A 22,046-nucleotide genomic window follows, 5' to 3' on the forward strand; every position below is an offset into this window, starting at 1 on the left:
ACTTCTTAGGTCCTATGTCAATGGCCAGGACCGGAATAAGCTTTCCCTACTTGATCTAGATTATCTGCCATTTAAATTTGGGCAGCTCGCATTATCTTTATGGTATCTTGAATTACCACAGGAAAAGAACATAAATTCTCACGTCCAAGACTTTTGTTCCGCGAAGAGATGAACTTCCTATTCCTCTTTTAGTCTATTTACTTTGCTAAACTGCCTTCTTCAATATTCTGTTTGTGCAGGCACACCCTTGTCTGCTTCAGCACGTCCAATTTAATGATTATTGTTCTTGGGAAATTCAGAAATAGAGAACACAAATCTAGAATAAAGCAAATTAATTCTGCTACGTAGGCCAGCACTCGTTGGTTCATCTCGTTTTCATAAGAAACGCCGCAATGGCTGAAAATATTTGATTAAGAAAAATATATTAATAAAGCCTCCGGTAAGCAAATATCGTGCTACGGTTATTATCTTTTATACAGAGGCGGGGAAGGAAAAGTGCGTTTATGACTGGCGAATTCGGTAAATTTCGAATGAGTAACTTTATTCAAAAATGCACACGCATTTGAAAAATCCCGTTTGTCACTGAATCATCATTGATATAATAGAGAGATTTTCGTTATCTCACGTCAGTTTTGACCCGTGAGGACCGCTCTAGTTTACCAATAATGATTTAAATGTCCAGTCATGTGACGCCACGAAATGTTAGATTTCTGATAATTAATACATAGCAATAACGGAAGAATTTTAAAGACTGCGTCACCACTGCGACCTGCTGTTTATTTTCCCTTATAAACCGTTATTAGATTTTCTATTGTACTCTTTCTCCTTTGACCCCAAATAAAGAAAATTCATTTACTTAAGGCATAAATTTTATTTGGGCAACCTCAATTTCAAACTGAATGATACCTGCAGTCTGTTGGAGTGGTAGAAAATCTAATTAAGTTAATTCCTTTAATTGGTAAAATTTAATACCTACATAAAACGTTGCCTTTAACTACCTAAATTATGTAGTTAAAAGTATATACCGAGTAACAACTGTTATTTTCAATAAACATTGAAACAATAAGGTAATATAGTGTTTCGCTATATTATTTTATTACTTACCTCAGCTGTATCGGAAGATATGACAATGGTAAAATAAATATAGACATATTTCTAGAGAAGAGTAAAATAAGATTGTGCTCGGATTTTCTTTCGCAATATGGGATTTGAGAGGAAGTGTTATTATACAGTGTCTCTAAGAAAGGTTTTATGTGGTGCTCCTGAAAGGAAATGCGTCGCTCTTGAAAGAGGATGATAATAAAAAGGGAACTATATTGTAGTTTAAAGGCTCGATTTAAAAAAAAAAACCTAATTTTAATGGAGGACAATTTTTAATGCCATAATTAAATATCGAATAGCTGTTATGTTTGCATCCACCACCTCAGAACCCCATGTACATAATAGAAAGTCAGGCACACCAGCTTAAGAAAAATATATATTACATTCTCGGTCAATATGATCCTTCTGCTATAGCTTAGGTATTATTGCCTCAAAGACCCGTTCAATGTCCACACAGTTAAGATAAGTCGAGTTATTATCGAACCCGAGCACACGGGCCCTTATCGCCACTTCCGAATTGAAAAGTACTCAAAATAGTTACACCTGAATGGCATGGTTTTTTTTTGTCTTGTGGAATCCCTCATGTTGATATATTTGCAGTGATAGTCCAAGGGCTCAGCACAAACATTATTGCCAGTTTAATAAGGCAGACAATTTTGGGAGAAAGCCCCTCAAATTACCCCAAAATTGGTCGGTTTTAGCCAGTAGCGGCTATAAATATGTAAAGTTTATGCCCAGCAACAAATTGCCCACAATTGTTCCAAGTTCCCTTCGTTGTGACTGCAATAAAGAGATTCGCTGTTTATATTTGTCAAACTTACCAAAAAATTTAACTTACACGGAATGCCAAGCAGGTTTCTTTGTCAATCGCCGTAGCTCTACATCAAACAACTAGTTTTTGCCACTTTGTGCACGCTCGAAATAGATATTTCCCAGATAATGGGAAAATTATGGAAGTCCTTGCAGTTTGGTATGAAATTAAGATGCAGTTTTTTCGCCTGAAATAGAAATATTATTTTTCTTAGTGTTTAATAATGTATAGGAATGAAAATGGAAGTCCTGAAGAAAACCAGCGTGGTTCAAAGCTGGCAGGGGTATCATCCTTCGGAGTAGTTGTTTTTGTTTTTTCCTTCTTATGTAGAAACACTTTCTACATACATACGTGAGTTGCTACAGACACGTTTGTTACCATCGTGGCGGAGGTTCCAAAAAAGATATTTTTTTTTGTAACGACTTCGAGAAATGCGTGAATAAGCAAAAATGTTTTTGGCAACATATAATCGAGTCGAATAATCGATCATAACCACTAATGAGGATTCGAGCACCAGCTGCAAGGAATATTTGTTCTACAATTGTTCGTTCCATTTAATTCTCTAATCATTGTCAAAAGCACATTGGCATATGCTACTGTGATATAAAAACTTGGTAAATTTTTCAGTTAAACTTCGGGGGCACTACAAAATCATTAAACTTTTCTTTGTAGGTTGTTAGGGCGGTCTGCGATATCTGTGCAAAGTTCCATGTCAATACGTTCAATTGTTGCAGAGTTACACGCGTTTTTGTCAATATAGAAAAGTTAGTTTTTCCATTTTTATTTTATCTCATTTTGTTGAGCAACAAATTTTCATTAAATTTTCTGTTCAGAATGAATATTCTCCCGTGGAAACTAGAAGAATATCACAGAAAGCCTTTGGTGATGTGGCTATATGGCAAAAGAATTTTTACAAGCGGTACAAAGACTTTCAAGAAGGAGGCTCAGACAGAAGAGCGCCCCGGACAAGCATCAAAACTACCGTAAGGGAATCAAAGATTTGGTACTTCACGATCGTCGGTTGACAATTAGAGAACTTGCCGATGCTGCGGGCATTTTATTTGGATCAACTCTTTTTACAAGATGTTTTGTGCCTCAAACGCGTCACATCTCGATTGGCGCCAAAAACGCTGAATTTTTTGGAAAAAAGCGTGTAGAGCTGATAAACAATGATTTTTGACTGTCAAAAATATCATTATGAGAAATGAGACTTGAATTTATTCATACGACCCGGAAGCAACCGACGAATCGAACGAATATCGTGCAAAATATAAAAACCATGACCGAAAAAACCGCCTCAAAGTCGCTCAAAAAAAGTTCAAACAACCTTCACAGTTTTCTTCGATTATCGCGGTGTTATGCATTACGAACTTCTCCCGCCAGGCGCAACTGTTAACAAGGAACATTATTTGAGCATTCTACATCGTTTGCGTGAGGATAATTGAAGGAGAAGCCAGATTTACGGACAAATCATCCTTGGTTTTTGAACCAAGATAATGCACCATCCAATACTGCTTTGATTCTTCGAGAATGTTTTGCCAAAAACTTCATCCATATCATTCCATGACCACCGCATTCGCCTGATTTAGCACTGTCGGACTTCTGGTTGTTCGACAAGCTCAAAAGACCTCTCCGGGGACACCGTGTCGACTCGATTGAGGAGATAAAAGCCAAATCGAAGAAAGTATTGAAGGCCATCCCGGGAAAAGACTTCTCTGACTGTTTCGAGGATTGGAAAAAACGATGACATAAGTGCATTCTGTCGGACGTGGAGTACGTTGCAGACGATGAAATTTATTTGAAAGAATAAATAGAGATTTTTCATTTAATAAATACATTCACTTTATATTTTTATCACAGTAGAGTGTGCTATATTCTAACGGCAAATTCTCTGCTTTTGATGTAGTTTTGGTGTCCTTTTACATAAAAAATAGATGTTTTCGTAGGTCGAATATATGTCAGCGTGCTGTCGATAATGGTGACAAAACTGAATGGAACGACGCTTTCATCGTTGCCGAGGAACCCTTATCAAAGAACCGTTTTATAATTTATGTGATGCAATGACGGAATAATTACACTGGTTTACACAGTATCTGTTGGTTGAAATGTTTGAACTCTTGCCAGTTACTGATATGTTCCATGCAAAAATACATGTAGAATTTTTTTTATCAGATCTTGTTTTCAATTTAAAAAGTAATTAAGGTTAAAGAAAGCAATAACAAGTTTTTAGTAAAAAAATATTTTATTAAAGTAGTATCAATTGTTAGCTTCTGAAAAGCTGCGTTTTAAAGTGTTTCTGTTATGTTTACAGCGTATCCCAAGAACCCTGGTAAAGTTCCTCATTGACACGTAAATCTTAATGCATACGTTCTCCTTGCTTTTCACTCAGATCACCTATGTAAGTTGTCAGGAAACTTGTCAAGGTGACTATGAAGAAAGAGAATTTTTATACTCATACTATATGCTATATATTTAATCGTAGCGGTAGATGTACTATTTGGTCGTAATTATCTGATTTCCTATTACTCAAAAAATTTTCCATCACTAAAACAAAAGCCTCCCAAGCATTTGATTCAATATCACTCATCGAATCTATGAATTTTCCATTATAATCTGAAGAAATTTTCGGCAAATGTATACGAAACAGCTCCCATTTCTATGAAGACTTTTGAGAAACTGTTTCATGATGCCCGGTTTGATATGAAATGGTGGCAGGATCAATTTGCTACGAGATACCAACGGATTGTGAATCACACTTTGTTTACCGGGTGTAATATATTCTCTCAAAGGCCAATTCCTTTTTACCCAATGATCATCTTTGGTTTTGCTATCCCAGAGACACATGAATCATCGGAACTGAGTGCATCCACTTTGCCGACCAAGAAGGATGTTAACAACTTTCATATCAACACAAGTAGGCCATTGATGTTCATGATACTTCAATTTTTCCGAAATTAATGGAACGTTCCAACGTTCTCCCTTCAATTTTGTGCTATGTGTAATAGGTGTCAAAGCGTATTTATTTCCGTTATGTAACAACGTGTATTTAAGGCTACGTTTTGGACTGTCAATAAACAAATGCCATTCGCTTGGTTCATATTGCATCAAACCCATTTTTATCAACAAACTTTTTATATGTAAACAGAATACAATTTTTTCATCTTGATCAAAACACAGCGTAAGTTTTTCTTTCGTTCTCGATAAAAAGTAATTTTTGTGTCTAGAGCAATTAAGTTTTTTTTCTTGTAACCATGATGCCAACGATTCCGATGATTGTTTAGAAAGATTTAGAGCACTTACAAGATCATCTAATTCATTTTGCGAAAGGGGTTGAGGTTTTACGTCTGAACTTTCAAAATCAATATCAGTTTCTGTTGATGCAGAATCTACGTTTTCTTGAATTGCGTGTTACATTTCTAGTAACTGGAACTGAAGGAATTGGCATTTCAACCGAATGTTGTATGGGACGCAGCACAGGTGTAGCATTTGGTTAGTGCCATTTAGTTCGATTTGTACTGTTCAAACCCTTTATATCCACACTACAAAAACGAAAATTGTCTCGATGATTTTTTGTTTTTTGCCAAATACTTGGGATTGCAAATTTACACACCCTCATTTATCCGCTTTTCCATAATCTCCAGCACTCAATACACGATTTACAAACACAATCAGGTGTCCCGAGTTTATCATTTTTATTCAGCGTCAAGCCAAAATATAGCAAATAGGTATTTTTCACGTACTCGGTGAAGGTTTTTCTAGAATTTTTAAACACATATTCACCACATATGTAACAGAAATGGCTTTTATTATTTAAACAACACCTTTTAGAACTACTCATAATTCAAAAACTTTGCTTATGGGGAGTGTAACACAGTGATTTTTTTTTGCTTAAAACCTGCTCGTTGTGAGTAAATAAATAAAAATAAGCAAAAAACAAATATTGAAGGAACTGGAGGTGTACAAAAAAAGGTAAAAAAATTTAAAGGGAGCATGTTATAAATAATTTTTATCAGCTACAAAATTTCCGGCAACAGAGAAAAAGTGAAATTTTGCAAATCGGTGTTACCCAATAATCGCCTGCGTACCATGCGGTACTACGGGGCTGGAAATATGTATTTATACGATGGGAACAACGCTCGTTTCTATACATCATTAGTTCCAAAATACGTAGTGTTCTGAGATTTTGACATTACTTAGTATTCTAAAGTAGAGCCTTCCCGAAAGAAAACGTGCTTCTATTTTGCCTGTCTAAACGTCCTCATTGCAGCGGGTTACATTTTCCTAAAGTGAATTTCGTCAGACACACTCTTTGCATTCTTCTGTTTGCGTATTTGTCGTAAATCTAAAGTAAATAAATCTAAGGGTCGCCGCTGATTTTGAGCGGGAGTCTTCAAGATTTATTTCTGTTGTTCGAGCTTGAAACAATCCAAAATAAATTTTACCGGATCATTGGGGGATTTCAATTTTTTAATACTTTACGTGCGGGCTTAAACCAGATAAACGACTCCTAGTTAGATTTATCTTTTCGACAGCTAGAGGCAAAAGGAAAACTTAGTTTCAGTTAGTTTCTTAACTCGCCAGTTGGAACTGAGCGAAGTTAATATTACCCTTTATGCCCCTTTTTTGAAACCCGATAAAAAGAAACCGAGGTATTGTTCCGGGAGATTTTAGCACTTTAATAGGAAACATCTTTTTTTTAGAACCTTCATATTAAGGAAATGAACTTTTGCACTCGCAGCGGGAGAACTAAGTCCGTATTTACAACCAAGCACTGTATTATCATTAGCACTGGAGTCGAGGGAGCAAGCCAAAAATTATTTAAGGGGTCTATAGTTGGTTCTTCTATTATTACCGTTTTGCTTAATACATTATGACCTTGGTGAAGGCAAAGTTTGAGTGCGAGTTTCTTAGCAACTCACATCCATTAAAAGACATAAAGTAATTAAATAGTTGCGACAATATAAATTCGGGGTAGATACAAAGCAAGCAAAACAAAGAAAGGCAATAATAAATATCTTCATGTACTCTGAACCATTTGTTTTCATTAGAATCCTATAACGTAAAGCAGGGCGACATTGGTGCATATTTAGTACGCTAACTGAGGCAATTGCAGTCGGAACTAAGGTTTTCCTTACTTTAATTACTTCTTGCACTGCGGGAACATTTTACGACGGCTGAACATAAATATTTTTTAATTTCAAGGATATAGTAAATGTGATAATTTGCAACTTAATTACCACTTAAATATAAATAGTTTAACTCGCATTTTAATCCCGTGGCGCCTTTTAGCGACTGAAAATCCCAGATTTATAGGGGACACTACGAGTATGGAGCTCCAGACTTGGATCCGTCTAAAAAGTGAAAAACCTAGTTTTATAGGCTTTCTGTCCAACAAGGCCTTTTTTGTTCACAACAGCTTTTCGTCAATTTTTCTTTGCGCCAGACTGAATGCCTGTAATAGCTCTATACGTTATTATATCGGATAAAGTCCTTTATAGTACAGATTGATGCGTTTCCTACGTTACGGAGGTTTTTTTAATAAAATAGGAAATTCCTCAACGCCACGTAAGCACCTCTAATAAAATGGCTGCACCAACCAGAACTGCTCGGAGCTATTGGGTAATAATTCTTCAACACTTTACCGAATGGAAAATAGGCATTTTTTGTGTGCATGTTCGGTCGTTGCATAAATTGATTTCTTAATCATTTACTTGGTTACTTTCAAACCGTAAAAAAAAAACAATATCGAAGGGCGATTTGTTGCCAAACTCGTACGATCCATTTCAGCCAGATATTAATTACATAAATCCTGTAAATCACAGAAAGTTATATACGAGTAGTTTACTCCCTGTTTCTGATCGAGGAAAAATGACGTCATCGGTCAGTGTCTGCGGTCAACCGCAATCTGGACCATGCTAAAGATGACTGAACGCTAAGATAATAGATGGATAGCGAACAACAAATAATCGACCATTATGAGCTAGGTGAAACATGACACGATGGAATTGTTACGAATTAGTGCAAGAGCGTGAAAGTTTAAAGACTGATCATTTTGTAATGCATTAAACTTCGTTAAGTTTCATTTTCTATCAACGATATTGAAGTCCTCGAAACTTGAACAACGCCAGTCAGAATCCTAAAATTCCTTCCTGGATCGGTATGAGGAGTGGGAAAATGGATGTTTAAAAAGTCCGTTATGAATTGTCTTAAAAGCAAAGATTCTGAACAATTTTATCGAGGAACGTAATCTTTAGAGCTAGAGATAGCTGTATACGATGTAGTCAAAATAGCCAAATAAAATAAATGCAGAAAGTGTACTCCAACTCCTAAATTTTTGACTTGAAAGCATGGGCTTGTAATAATTTATTTCGCGGTCTTTCCATTCTCTGAATGCCATGGTTATTACCCTTTACAACCAAACTTTGCAATGGCAAGGGCTCGTTTACAGCTCTGCTAGTTGGGTGAAAGTGCCGTAGTAATTTATCTTTAAGACACTAAATAGTTCTGTGTTTTGGGAGTGGTTTCACCTTCACTCTCAATTTCCGTCGAAAACGGCAGTTTTTCTTTAAGTCAATTTTTGAAATAACTATTTTTTAGTAACGCAGTACACCGCAACACTGACGAAGACTGGACGCCCTCTACGTTAATTCCCTGGCCGTTTGGTCGAGTCTGACTAAAGAAATTTTATATTAAAATTTTTTGAAACTTTCTCAGATAAGGGGGATGGCCAGTCTCAAATGGGCCATCCCGCATGAGCATGGTCAAATTGCAGCGAAGCTGTGAGAATTCACTCCTATGAAAATTCCATCTCGAAACTTTTGGCAAGGGTCGGAGTATTCCCAGCTAGAGTACCACGGAACTATCGCATACGCCTGGAATAATCCCTACGACGAACCCCACATTTCAATATTTGCTGCCGGAAAATAAATATACAGTAATCTTCCCTTTACATTTAAAAGTTCTAATACTGATCTAAAGAAGATCGAATCCATCTACAAAAAGATTTTGCTCCTTTGAACGAGACCCCATCCCATTAAACTAAGATTACATATCAGTTTTATGTTTTGCTCTGGAGCGGTTAAATTCCTCGAAATCCTTGAAAGCAATATTTGGGGCCATTTGCAATATTTCATATAGTAAAGTAAATAAGTAAAATTTAAAAAGACGTCTCAACCCAGCGCTGCGCTGCACCCTGATATGTTCATTAAATAGGTATTAAGGCTCCGCTTGTCAACGCCAGAGGGAAAAAGAAGTGGTTAAGCCGAGGATCCCTCTTGATGGTGATTCGTGGCCAAGTAAACGGTTGTTATTGTCTGAGCTCGGCGATATTTTCACAACCTTTTATTTTTTATTTCGTGGTATAAGGATTTATATAACATTCTCTTAGACAGTTCTGATTTTTGAAGACTTTATTTTAAGCACTTGAAACTAAAAACATACACAAATGCCGTTCAACGCGGCGAAGAACATTATCATCGAAAAGGAGCGTAAACCTTCTGATTCGATTTTTTCCGGCCTGCTATATTCGAGCACATTTTCAATAAAAGGGACGTATGTTATTTCAATGATTTACCGATTTGAAACATTGGCAGTCTCATATTCAATATAGAAGGGAAATTGTCACTTTATACGTGCTCCATTCGTGCAAAAATGGATATCGTAAAATTTTCACATTTATAATAGATGGCCAAAGTTTTTCTCAACTGTGATTTCCAGCATAATTCTTTGTCGTTAAAAGTGTATTAGAAAAATTCTCAGATGACGGTGAAGGGATTTAATATTTCACCTGGACGTGCCACTCCTTTTACTTAAACTCTTATTACCGGCTTTCTGTAGCGTTATATCACTACCGAGCTTAAATCAAATACCCGCGTGGTAAATGATAACGTCGCAACACATTTGTTAACGCTTAACAGGAAAATAAACAGAGAATCAAACAGAGCGTCCGGTAAACCACTTATGACATTGTTTAATGAGAGCATCAATGTTAGGTGGGGCTCCAACGTATGTGTAATACGGCATTGCCAATGTGGACGATCACCGCCATCGGTATTTACATGTGTTATATGGATCATTTACATTTGTGCACCCGCTTGTTACGGTCATTAACAAACTGAAACTTCACCCCAAAAATTTCCCAATGCTCGTTTTTTAATTCGATGTATTGTGTTTCAAGACTGAATAAATACTGCCCACATCATAGTGAGGATGATGCCAATAATTGTGATTTAATACCTAATGAACAGGTTTTCATTTAACCACTCTCCAACATTGGAGACTATAATGATAATGTAATTCTAAATAATTTATACCAACAACTTCTCATGGAATTTAAATGAAAAAGCTATTAAAGCGAATGGTTCTTTTTCATTAATTTGCCCTCGATATCAATCTGGAACGAATAATTAATAATAGCAAAGCACGAAAACAACTAGAGATTTAAACGTGACGCGGGGTAAATCGCTTATGACATTGTTTAATGATAACTTCGGTATCACACTGCTGCTTCACTAATGTGGATGGTAGCCCCCGTAGACTTTGACACATATCACAAAACGTTTACAGCTTATACTGATAAAGATAGGCACCTAAGGGTCATTAATACATTATATCCTGCACTCTATTGTTAAGCAAGGCGGGGATTATGATTATTATTGCTGAACTAGGTCAAGACTCAGTCAAACTGCAGATATTACAAGACTCATTTGTATAATATAACTAGTTGTCTCAAAATCATTTACTAGAAAAATCATGTCAATTATTTATTATGTTTTGACTGCTTTGTTTTATTCATTGTTTATCAATCATAAATTTACGACCTGCGGGATTTCCTATACCTATTGCGTTTACACAGGCCCTTAGAATTTATTGTTGCATTTATTTTAAAAAATAACACAGCAATTTTCTGGAATTTATGGAAATCAAAGGGCTGCGATATAAAATTTAGTTTTTTGTAATGGAACACTGTATATGATTAACTTATTGGATGAGCTTCGTGCTCATTTTAAAAATACCGGATCTTGTGACATTGCCTGCAATAATTCGCCTTAAGGATAATGTGAAGACGAACGAACTACCTCATATTAAACCTTTTGGGCCGCAAAAAACTTAATTGAATGAAAGTGATTAGAGATAAGGTCACGAAACTCCGTTCTCTTTTAATTCGCAGCAAGAACCCGATTTAATATTATAAAACAGCAACATGCAGAGTCCTTCAACATAAAACTCGATTTTTCTTGTTTTATATTGAATCATCTTCATCATAATCTTTTCCACAATATTTTCTGTTATTTCAATTATGGGTATTCAACAAGTGAGAGGCAAATCATTCCAATGCTTTACCGTTAAACCCATAATGCTTCAGCTTTCCAAGCAAGATATCGTGTTGCACACAGTTAAAAGACTTAGAGGGATCAAAGAATAAAGAAAGCGCTCTGCCTTCTTTATTCAGTTTGATTACAAGAATTTCATGAGAGGAAAAATTGCCTGATTGTACTTCTCTCCTTCCGAAAACCAAACTCTTCTGTGCTCGAGATACTGTACTTATCTATGAAATTCATATCTCTTTTTATTTCCATAATTTTTGACAAAAATCTGTAACTCATCGGCAAGTTTTAAGAAATGCAACTATTTGTCAAGGAAAAATTCCACCACCGTTGATAACGCCGCATTTGCCAGTTGCTTAAAATGTCTAATTTAACTAATGTCATATTTTTGTGGTTAGCTAGATCCCCAGGGTCGGGCTCCAGAAATAGACACCCTGTATACATTTTCTCGATCTCGATATCAAACGCCGGCGATATTCCTGAATGAAAGTCAAAAAAGCAGAATTTTTACTTAACGACTAGTTAAACATAAATTTTAAGTTGAAGCACGTAAACTCGCTTTTAATCGGCTTCGCTCCGCTTTTCGTTTTTTCTCATCTTTTTTTAAATATATTTTTTCTTCTTTTTATATCTAAAGAATTAACTTAAACGAAATGGGTGTTTAGTCGTAGCTAAAAAGCCCTGCAGGCTATTGTGATTCTTCCGGTTACGCATTAGTCAGACAACGGTAAGTTAATGGTAGGTTTGTATATTTTATAAGGTACTGCTTGCTTGTTAGGATGCCCTTTCCTTGATTATGGTAATATTTTTAATTTAATAAGATTAAACGAAAAAACCCATTATTATAGCTTCAAGTAAATGACCATAAAGTTTTTATTAATATTTAAAGTAACTCTGTTTTTCTTTAATTAACAGTTAACATACACCTAGTTTTCCGTCCACGTTTCGTAAATAGCTTAGAGCAATATATTTCAGCTCGTTACTATGCTAAGAGAGTGTTGCCATTTTATAGCACAATCAGCAGTGTAACTACAATGCAATAATCTCCTATTGTCCTCAGGGAAATATCGCATTTTCCCATTATAACGATTAATCCGATATATTTCTACGTCATTTGCGTTTCAACGCAAACTTTGAACCTTTTAACGGCTTTCTTAGTCAGACACTTTATAAATCAGAGTTGCTTAATCAAGTATGACAGAAGCCCTTTCTCGTACCGCATATTCTATCAAATCGTCAGGACTGACAGAAGCATTAATAAAACAGGTTCCCAAAGAGCTTTTTTCCTAATGTCTTAAGTAGACCTCTCGGTTAACATAACGCAAACCCTCGAATTTATGGGTGGTTCAATAGGACTTGTCAGGTCAGTTGGCTTTGTGAATCGTTTCCATTATAATCGTTGTCGCGTAACACCCTACCGAAGCTGAGTGTCCCGGTGAGCTGAGGGATTCTTGATTGATGATACTGTCTCCACCGTGTCGCTGGTTTCCTAATTCCGTGTTGCTTTATTCCAGATGATCCGGTTTTTTACTGATTTTTTTCCGATTCACGTTATGTTTTGCATCGTTTATAATTCGATGTAAATATGTCGTAAATATCTAGAATTGTTTAAATACAAATTATTAGAAAACTCCCCCCCTTCATCGATCTCTATTGTCAATAATGTGTATCGATAAAGTTTATATGAATTCTGGAAAAATTTTAAGATAAAATTAATATTAATATTAGTCTCTAAGGGATAAGATTCAAGATACATTCTCAAGATACAGAATACTAGAACAAAAATGATCTTTTTGAATAGTGCGCGCCTTTTAAGCGTAATTTTGTTTGCGGAAAACGTTAGACATAGAAATCTGAATTATTTACTTAGTTTTTTGTTTATCAGTAGAAAGCACCACCTAGTGTGAAATACCTGAATTTAAAAAGCTACTAGTTCTGGTAGCTCGCTGCATGTCAAACAGTATATATGTATATATCGATCATCAGATTTTCAAAATTTACTGTAAACGATTTTTCTGATTTTGTTCCTATGGAAACATCTGCATTGATTTTCAAGGCTTGTTTCGCATGCATTCTTTCCCTGTGCATTGCAGCTTTAGAGGTAAATTACGGAGTATATTTTGTTATTTTCACTTCAAACCCGTTTTTTTCCAGAACGGCTGCTTTTAGCGAGGAATACTAAGCGTACGTTTTATCAGTAAAAATGAACGGGGAATAAGTTTTTTAATTAAAAAATGACAGTAAGCTACAAAAAAGTTATCGCTATTTAAATTTAGGTATATTTCATAGTATGCGGCGCCCTATCCCAGCAAACAAAAAACTGGGTAAATATTTGAGTTTCCCATCAGTTACTGTCTCAGTATGCAAAAGTTTGTCAGAATGCCGCGATATTGCATGAAAATGCAATCAAAAAATGAAATTTATAAATATTTTAATTTGAACACCCTGTATCTCGAGAACTTTCCTTGATCACGTTATGAATTAGCGCCAATGTTCATATAACCTTTATTTTAAAATTCTTTGAAAAATCACTCCTTCAATCTTGCTTAAATACTTAATTAACACCCCGTACACACGAAACGCAATATTTGTACTCAAGTTATCATGCTTTAACAAATTAATAAATTCGAGCACAAACCGAAGTTTTTCACATGCAAATCAATGCAACGAAACACGAAATCCTAATAGCACTAATTGGCTCTCTATTCATTTTTTGAAATGAAAATCGCGAATTCTTTTTTTCAATTACCTTAGCTTTTGAGGGTTAATTAGGGAAAGTTTTAGGATAGAGTTTCCCTTCTAAAGAAATAAATAGGACGGTTGTGTTAACTAATTACTCTATTCCTCAACTGCACTATGCATCAAAGGGCTTTAATCTGAATAAACCAAGAAACGCCTGTCGTGTCCATGATAGTGAAAGATGCAACTTCAAACAAAAAGGGCACTTTGTGTTAATATGTGTTATTTATGCTCGGCGAAATTATATTTTTGTTTCATTTTTCTCAACAAAAGCTTTTATTGTTTTATTGCATCGCAAATTATTATATTTCTTTAAAGTTGATTAATATTGTACACAACTATTATTATTTATTGCAACATTTCATAATACAAAATAACAATACTAATCCAAACTTAACATAACGATAGTTCGAGTCAAAGTGCCAGTTGGGACAGGGTGCCCTCGGCGGTAAGGGCACGTAATATTGTGTACTATAATATCAAAAGTACAACCCATCTAATCGATCGTTAAATTTACCTTGAGAATACCAATTTTAATGACTTAATGCTACAAAAAATTAATTACCAACATCCTTGAAATCGAGAGTGTGTTTTCGAAGAAAAGAAGTAGGTTAAATGTTTAATTAATTACGTGCTTTGTTTGAAAGATTGACTAATCCCCACGAAATTTAGAAACATCGCAAAATATGCCCTCCTGTTTAAATTCAATTATCTGCATATTAATTCGAAATGGACTAAAAAACATCTCTTTTCTTTCGTTTATTGTTGATTTTATATATTATAAAAATGAAAAAAATTGGTATAGATTACCTAATTAAAGCAAAAATTGGCAACAAGTAACAGTAGAATGGTACAAGTTGGGATTGCCCGAACAAATCTACTCGAAGAGCAGGTCTCCATGACGAAGCTTCCGAGGTTCGTCCCTGAATTTGGGGAAATCTTTGGCTGCTTCCACAATAAGCTCAACCGACATATGTTCGTTGTTCTTTATTTTTTCCTTCTATCCTTTTCAGGCTCCACCCGCAGGTACATGGAATGTCTTTGAATATGTAAAGCTTCACCACTTTGTCCGTACACCTTTCTGATGAAGGCAATAAGTAGAAACATGTGGCGCAGACCTTCCCAAAAATCCTCTTTGCATTGCTATTTGAGCGTTCTATTCCTTTTGCTAACTTGCTGCTAACTTTCCTTGCATTATGCATTATGTTGTGTTGGCAAGTTGTTAACTAAACATACATACATTATACATCTATGGATTAACATGTACATACGCCTATTTGAATTAAATGAACCAGTATTGTAGGCTCTGTCTATAAATTATAGGAAGATTTTTAATACATTTCATTAAAAAGTTCTACAACCAACATACAAATTATTTCGAAAATAGTTTGTCGAGGAGTATATTATATTATAAGTTTCGAATGCCAAAGGGTATACTAACTAAATTTTCGATTTCAGAGGCAATTTTCTTACAGCATACATAACTTAAATCTAATTTTACTCATTCCAGTAACTTTATCTAAGGAAACTACGAACGATGGTATAAAACGGACCCCAGCAAAAGCAGATAATATTTTGTTAAGGCTCCAAATATACGAAATATATTATATGATACACGTCGCATATGTTTATATTGAGTCATACAGAAATATGATTACACGGTACTGCCAGTTACAATCAGAGAAAGCAACAATAGTAGTCTGATCATCCAAAGTCCACCTTGTTTCACTGAAGCCGTGGTGAGTAGTTGCATTTCTATCCCAGTACATTTCTAGTTCTCTAGTTCGCTAAAGGACAGTTGGATCATCTTATACTTTTAACTTTCTCGCAAGTATTGGCGGCAATAACTAGAGAATTTTATTTGGAGTGAAATTAAGTGACAATACGTTTCATTGGTGATAAACAGCAGAGACCGAAATGTATTTTACTCTTACCAAAAAAGCCTTAAAGCGCTCTTAAACAGGAATTAACAGTTTACACGAATCGTCGGATTCCTGGCGAAATGTTGACCTCAGCAGACCCGGAATCCCGAAGCTTTACTGCTTACAAATCTTTCTCTAAAGAACAGTCAGGCTGCCTTTCCGGCGCTGGTTAAAGCTTCAACGATTCAGATATTAAACAAAGAGATATCATGTTGCCCGTTTTATTGTAATGTGTGGCACGGACTTTAATATTTTAGATTTTCAAAATCAGAAACGCTTGGAGCCACTGGTTGTAAGGGAGCATGAAGTTAAGTTTCAACATTTCCCAAGTAAAGGGAAAGAGTATTTTATAATAAACGATTTGAGCGGAATATTTCGCCCAGCGAATGTCAAATTTTATGTTAAACCTGGTGCTTTAGCTAAAGCTGGTGTACCTACAATTTACATAGAATTATGTTCATGCAAGAATTAATTAGGGCTCTAGACAAATTTTAATAGATGAACTTTTCAAATTCATTTTGATACATGCAAATAAAAGTTTTAAAAAATGTGGTTCATCGACGTTGGTGCAATGTTACATTTTAGTTCAGTTTAGTACCTGCTGGATATAGAGCAGGACCACATTGGTTGGCCTCCCAGATCACCCGATGTAAACCCATTAGACTTTCTTTGGGGTCACTTGATCTCGGTAGGTAACAAAACGGTGGCCTATAATCAAGAACGACTAGAAACAGGATATTGGTCATGTGCGAGTCAGTTGTAAAAAAACCTAATAAATAACGGAGTTCCCCACTATCACCTTCTAAAATCTCGTCAGAATGTCGCGTTATTGTACAAAAATATAATTAAAAAACCAAATTAAAACTTCAATTTGATTATCGCGTATCTCGGGAATTTAGCCATTGTGGAATCATGTTAACCTGAACTTTTTATCTCAAGGTTCTTCACACATTCGTCGTTTAAGATTTGTCTTCATACTTTCTTAACAGGCTGCATGTTTATATGGTAACAGTATGCAAACTAACCTGGAATTAAGTACAACAGGTCTGATGAAATATTTATAAAATCCGAGAACTCCGTACACGGGGGTGAGTTGTTTTACTTTAATATAGTTCTCATTTTATATAAAACTTGCTCCAGTCGCTTCCGCTCGTACTAATGCGGACCATCCAACTGGTCTATAAAATTAAATTGAGTCTCTGATTAGGTTGTGAATCGACTAGTCACTATTCCATTAATTGAACCGCTGCAAATCCCTTCCCATCGACCTCACCCCCGATCATATGCCTGGAAATCGAATGTGTTAAATCCGCTCGAGCCATATATATTGGAAATATCAACCATTCACCTTGTGTAAAAGTAATAATTTTAAAAGCCGTAATAAAGACAAAATCCCTTGCCTTTAAAACTCCGAGGGACGTTAGCTCATACTTATTCGCAGTGAATTTTCTCCCAATATTTGATATCTTCCATGGGCCGTCAGCGGCAGCTGTGCAGTCACACTTCATAAGGCCGATCTGTTGCCTGAGCCGCGCCGTGCCGTGCATCTTGCTAATATCTTTAACGGAATACCGCTGTTGGGCCGCACACCTCCAGATGATCAACTTTCCCCATTCGCTTTCCAGTGGACGGAAAGCCAAATCTGCCCAGACCGAAACATTAGGACGAATTATGTAATTCTTCAATGCGGTAATGTTTCAATAGCGCGACGAATATTAGTATTATACAGGGCATGTCAAAAACAGTGACCCATATGAGCGTGCCGTGCTGGCGTATGAAAGAATACGGCGACTCAACTAGATTTCCTTGCACGAAAGTTGTTTGGTTTCACATTCTGCAGGGCGTCAATGTAATTTTTTAGTTCATCCTACGCACACCCAATAAAACGAAAACAAGCAACTGTTGAATTAGGTAAATGTAGCTAAATCGTCCTATTTTTTTGCCCTCCAGTACAAACACTCATTTGTACCGTTGTTCCTGGGACACCCTGTGTATTAAGTTGAAGCAGCGCGAGTAACCTGTGGTTCGATTCTGTGCTTTCTTTGGTGTACCAATTCCGTTATTCCCCATAATTTACATGTAAGGGTGTTTTGTTGGGCTATTTACAGGCACGGTAATGTGAGTTGAAGTCAACACAATTATTGTTAAATGAGTGAAAAACACTTTCTACCGACAGGTGAAGATTAATAATGGTGGAAAATGCGACACATTTACACGTGACAAATATCAATACACACAAAATAACTTCGGTGGATAATCTGATTTCAAACTCAGGACAAAACTTTTTGTACGAGAGTCGGTCCACTGCGAAACGGGCCATATTGGAATTATATATCACTTCCAGAAATAGTAAAGAAAGTCCTCTCGATCACTTCTGTTATAAGATAAAACATAAATCCGAGTGGACAGCTCATTTTTTAAAAGCCGAGGTATTGAAACGTATGTTACTAAGAACTGGCTTTCATTCCACAGGCATCTGTTAAATTTTTTGTAGGGTTCGCTTTTAAAACTGAGAGGTTGATGTATTGGGAAACAGCCCTTTTGGTTCATGTACTAAAATGCTTTCGATTGATATTAAGCTAATTAACCGAAATGTATTTTCATTATAGTCGCAAACGTAAACTAGTCCACAATTAGACTTTAAAGTACATATAAAGGGAGAAAATTACAGTTATAAATAAAACACTTTGACTTCCCAATAAAGTGTTTTAGTGCATTTAACTGACCCAATTATCCGGTTTCTTGGAATGATATGCTTTACAGTCTCAGCTTCTGCCATTTGTGTACTTTAATTTCCTTCATCAACATCGACCATGATTCACAATGAAATTAGTCATGAAATAAAGCGAATAAGGCGAATTAATAATGAAGTAACAGGATAATTATGATCTAAAATATTTAAATGGAGCGGTAAGAAATTTTGTTTTTTTTTTCGGAAGATAAATAAGTTATACGCTGTCAAGGCTATACTAAGTCCGCAAAATTTTAAAGAATATAAATGACGGGGAATTAATCTTCTCTTTAAGGAATTTAAGATTACAGAGACGCGACAAAATAGAAAAGCGTGTAATATATTTTCTTTTATGTATTTTAGCCAAGGGCGTATGAACCGTGTCTTAATTTTTCAACTTGGAGCAAGTTATAATTTTGCTTTAAAGGTGATATCTTCCATATTTTGTTTACAATCTCGACAACTTCAGAAAGAAGGCTAATATAAAGTGAGAGAGTTGTGTGATACTTAAAAATACATTATTTTTATTGAAGGGTAACTTTAAGGGGGTAGTCTAGTGCGACGGGCTAAAAAAATTACCTGCGCCTGCGGAACCGATATTTTTTGTCGATGTGAAAGAAGCTTAATAAATAGGTAAATACTTATTTGTAAACTACGAGCAAAAATTCTACTACCCTAAATCATATTTTCCAGGGAAAAAAAGTTTGCCTAATTATACATGTCGGATCATCATTAGGGAGATTTTCCATGATGATATAAAGTGTCTGTTTTCTTTTAATAGCAAAAAATAGAAAGGGCAAAACCAACGAATTCGCCACCACACGAGCGCTTCTCGTCTTTTCCAAATCTTATCTGCCTGTCCCTTCTTGATCTCGACTTTTTCCAGATCTCGCGAGTCCTTCAAATCCGAGGGATAAAGTACCTGCTAGTCCCTGTTTCCCAAGAAAAGCTCGTACACATGGCCTCTCGATTTCGCCCTTGGTGGTAGCAACCTCGTTCGGCAGCGCTTTGCCTTAAGATGGCCCTGTCAGCCTGCCCTTCGTCTTATTGTCAGCTCTTAATGTTACACGTTATAATTGAAGGAGTAATAAATCTCCGACATATGCAATATTTTTTGAAAAAGAAATTGTTGAAAACCAGCTTATTTTTAGACGGTCGCACTATACTTCCGCCTTAACCTTCTGCACAATTACGCGGTATGTTAGTAATACCAAAATCCCTGAGCGACCCTTTTCACTCCCCAATCCACCCTTTCTGCAGCCCGTCTTCTTTATTTTAGTAACACTCTATATATGAAATCATAAATCATTTGCGCCTTGCGTAATCTTTTGCGCCCTCGATGGAAATCTGAGAACAACGGTAATTTTCCATTATCGCTTTTCATTCTGTAGATTTCATAATTCTCGTTTAGCCGGAAATTATTTTTCAATTATATCAAAACAGTGAATTTTACAGTCAAATTAAGCCGGAGGGCTGTATACGCTAGATATGTGTATGGATACAAAATTGCTACATTATTGACGGAAGGCTTTATTCCACACAAGCAGCTTAAAATTTGCAATTTTGCTTTATTACTAATGTATACTAAACATCGTGTTAAAGATAACTAAGTTACTTTTCAAAAGCGACGTTTTTGTGTAAGTAGTGAACGTTTTAAGAGAGAAAACGTTTCCCGATGGTTTGCTTTACGCGCTGAGATAAATCAAGGTCCACTAATCACAGCATAAAATAAATAGCATGATTTTTCTTTCCCCGGGTCCAATACGCCTCAATTTACCCGACTTTATTTTATAGATCTAAGCTTAAATCGTGTGTCAATATAGCTTAGTTCAGTTTCTTGTTCTTATCGAAACAAGAAAGGATAAGACCGAACTATTCCGGCAGTCGAGAGAAATGGTCTGCAAATTCCGAAGGCATTTTCGGAATAATCTACGGTTCGATAGCAAATAACATCGTACTTTATAATCTGATTAACAAATTTCCTTGTTTTTGGGTTATCCCATTCGCATTGTTGCTTTTCCGCAATAAGCTAATTTCGTAGCAATATGCGAATCTAGCACACGCAACTCCAGATCAAATTGATCATTCAATCATTCTGTTAAATTCACTGAAAAATCATTTTTAAACGTATTAATGCCATAGGATTGATATTATTTTTGTGTCAAATGGAAATGCAATTTTTTTTTATACGAAAGCCGTGCCAGGCCATGTCACTGAACCATTTAACGCGGTATTTATGACAGGACACATTAATTAAGCTTTTATGACCGAGCCAAGCTGAACACATCATTAGATCTTGGTTTGCTCTATGTTTATTACCATTTTGGTGGGTAAGGGCCCTGAGGCAATAAAGAGGGTATGGAGGTTGAATTCAAACCGAAGCAGAAAATAATGCTATTGATCTGGTAACAAGCACTGGAGTTTATCGGCGTAATTTGGTCATCCTTCGCATTTATATGAATTATCGACGAAATATTTTTCTGTGCAATGAATAATTTTCATTGATAATTAACGACAGTCTCCCGGTTACCAATTAGAACGTCATGAAACAGAAAATACATTTTAACCCTGGCGGCTTTAAAAGATACAATTATTGCTAATCAGCCGCTATGTCGTCATCAGCCCCGTTGTTGTGGCAGTACCGCTTTTCTTTCCTTCAATCTCGGGCTACACTTGCGTGTGCGCAAGTCTGCGGTTATGCGCAGCATTATGTGAGTGTTTCGTACGCACTCATACCTGATGACGTCAATAAATAGAAAAAACGAGTCGCCGAGTTAGCGAATATCTCTTTTCCATTTCTACTTGAACATTTTCCACTAATGTTACTCAACATTAAACGATAAGAATTTGTAATTACTTTACTGCGTCTGATGTTAATACTACGTCACCTTATTAATATCGGAAATTATGAAATTAAACTTTGTAAAAATCAATGAAATTCTATCGTCTCATGCCGATAACGTAAATTTGTGTTATGCTAGCTTAACTAAAATTTAAAGTGCACGGGTAGAACTAAAATCATTTAATGTACCTCGAAAACATTTCTTTTAATTATATTTCATAACTTGGAAACAATAATCCGATATTCGTGCTTGAGGCGCTTATCTGTCCCAAAGAACACTTTTATTACGTATATTTGCTGAGAGCTTTTATGATGTCCCAGCTTGTTACTACAGTTGCTATCGAGCAGTTTAAGTTTCTCGAGTTAAGATAACCTTTTGTTAATGTTTACGAATGGCGAATGAAAAATTGAAAAAAAAAAAACTAATACTAAAATCTACTTTTTAGTTTAACGGAAAATGAGGAACGAAATGGGGATCTTTATGAAGAAGCGCCCCGTTTACGAAAGTTTGGGCTGAACAATACACTAGCAACGCAAGGCTCCGTTTTCTATCTCATGTACTTCGGAAAGTTGT

General features: G+C 35.8%; 1 long non-coding RNA gene across 2 annotated transcripts in view; it reads right to left on the bottom strand.

Moving 5' to 3' along the window:
• Positions 1-1,459: 1,459 nt before the first annotated feature.
• LOC136350332 (uncharacterized) overlaps positions 1,460-22,046 on the bottom strand; it is a 98,583-nt gene continuing 77,996 nt past the window's right edge. For both annotated transcript variants that reach the window (XR_010734134.1, XR_010734135.1), the window contains exons 2-3: positions 1,940-2,099; positions 1,460-1,881 (exon numbers count right to left, since the gene is read on the bottom strand). This is a non-coding gene — a long non-coding RNA (uncharacterized lncRNA). The remainder of the gene's footprint in view (positions 1,882-1,939; positions 2,100-22,046) is intronic.

This window comes from Euwallacea fornicatus, chromosome 3 (assembly GCF_040115645.1).
Source record: "Euwallacea fornicatus isolate EFF26 chromosome 3, ASM4011564v1, whole genome shotgun sequence".
NCBI classification, from domain to species: Eukaryota; Metazoa; Arthropoda; class Insecta; order Coleoptera; family Curculionidae; genus Euwallacea; species Euwallacea fornicatus.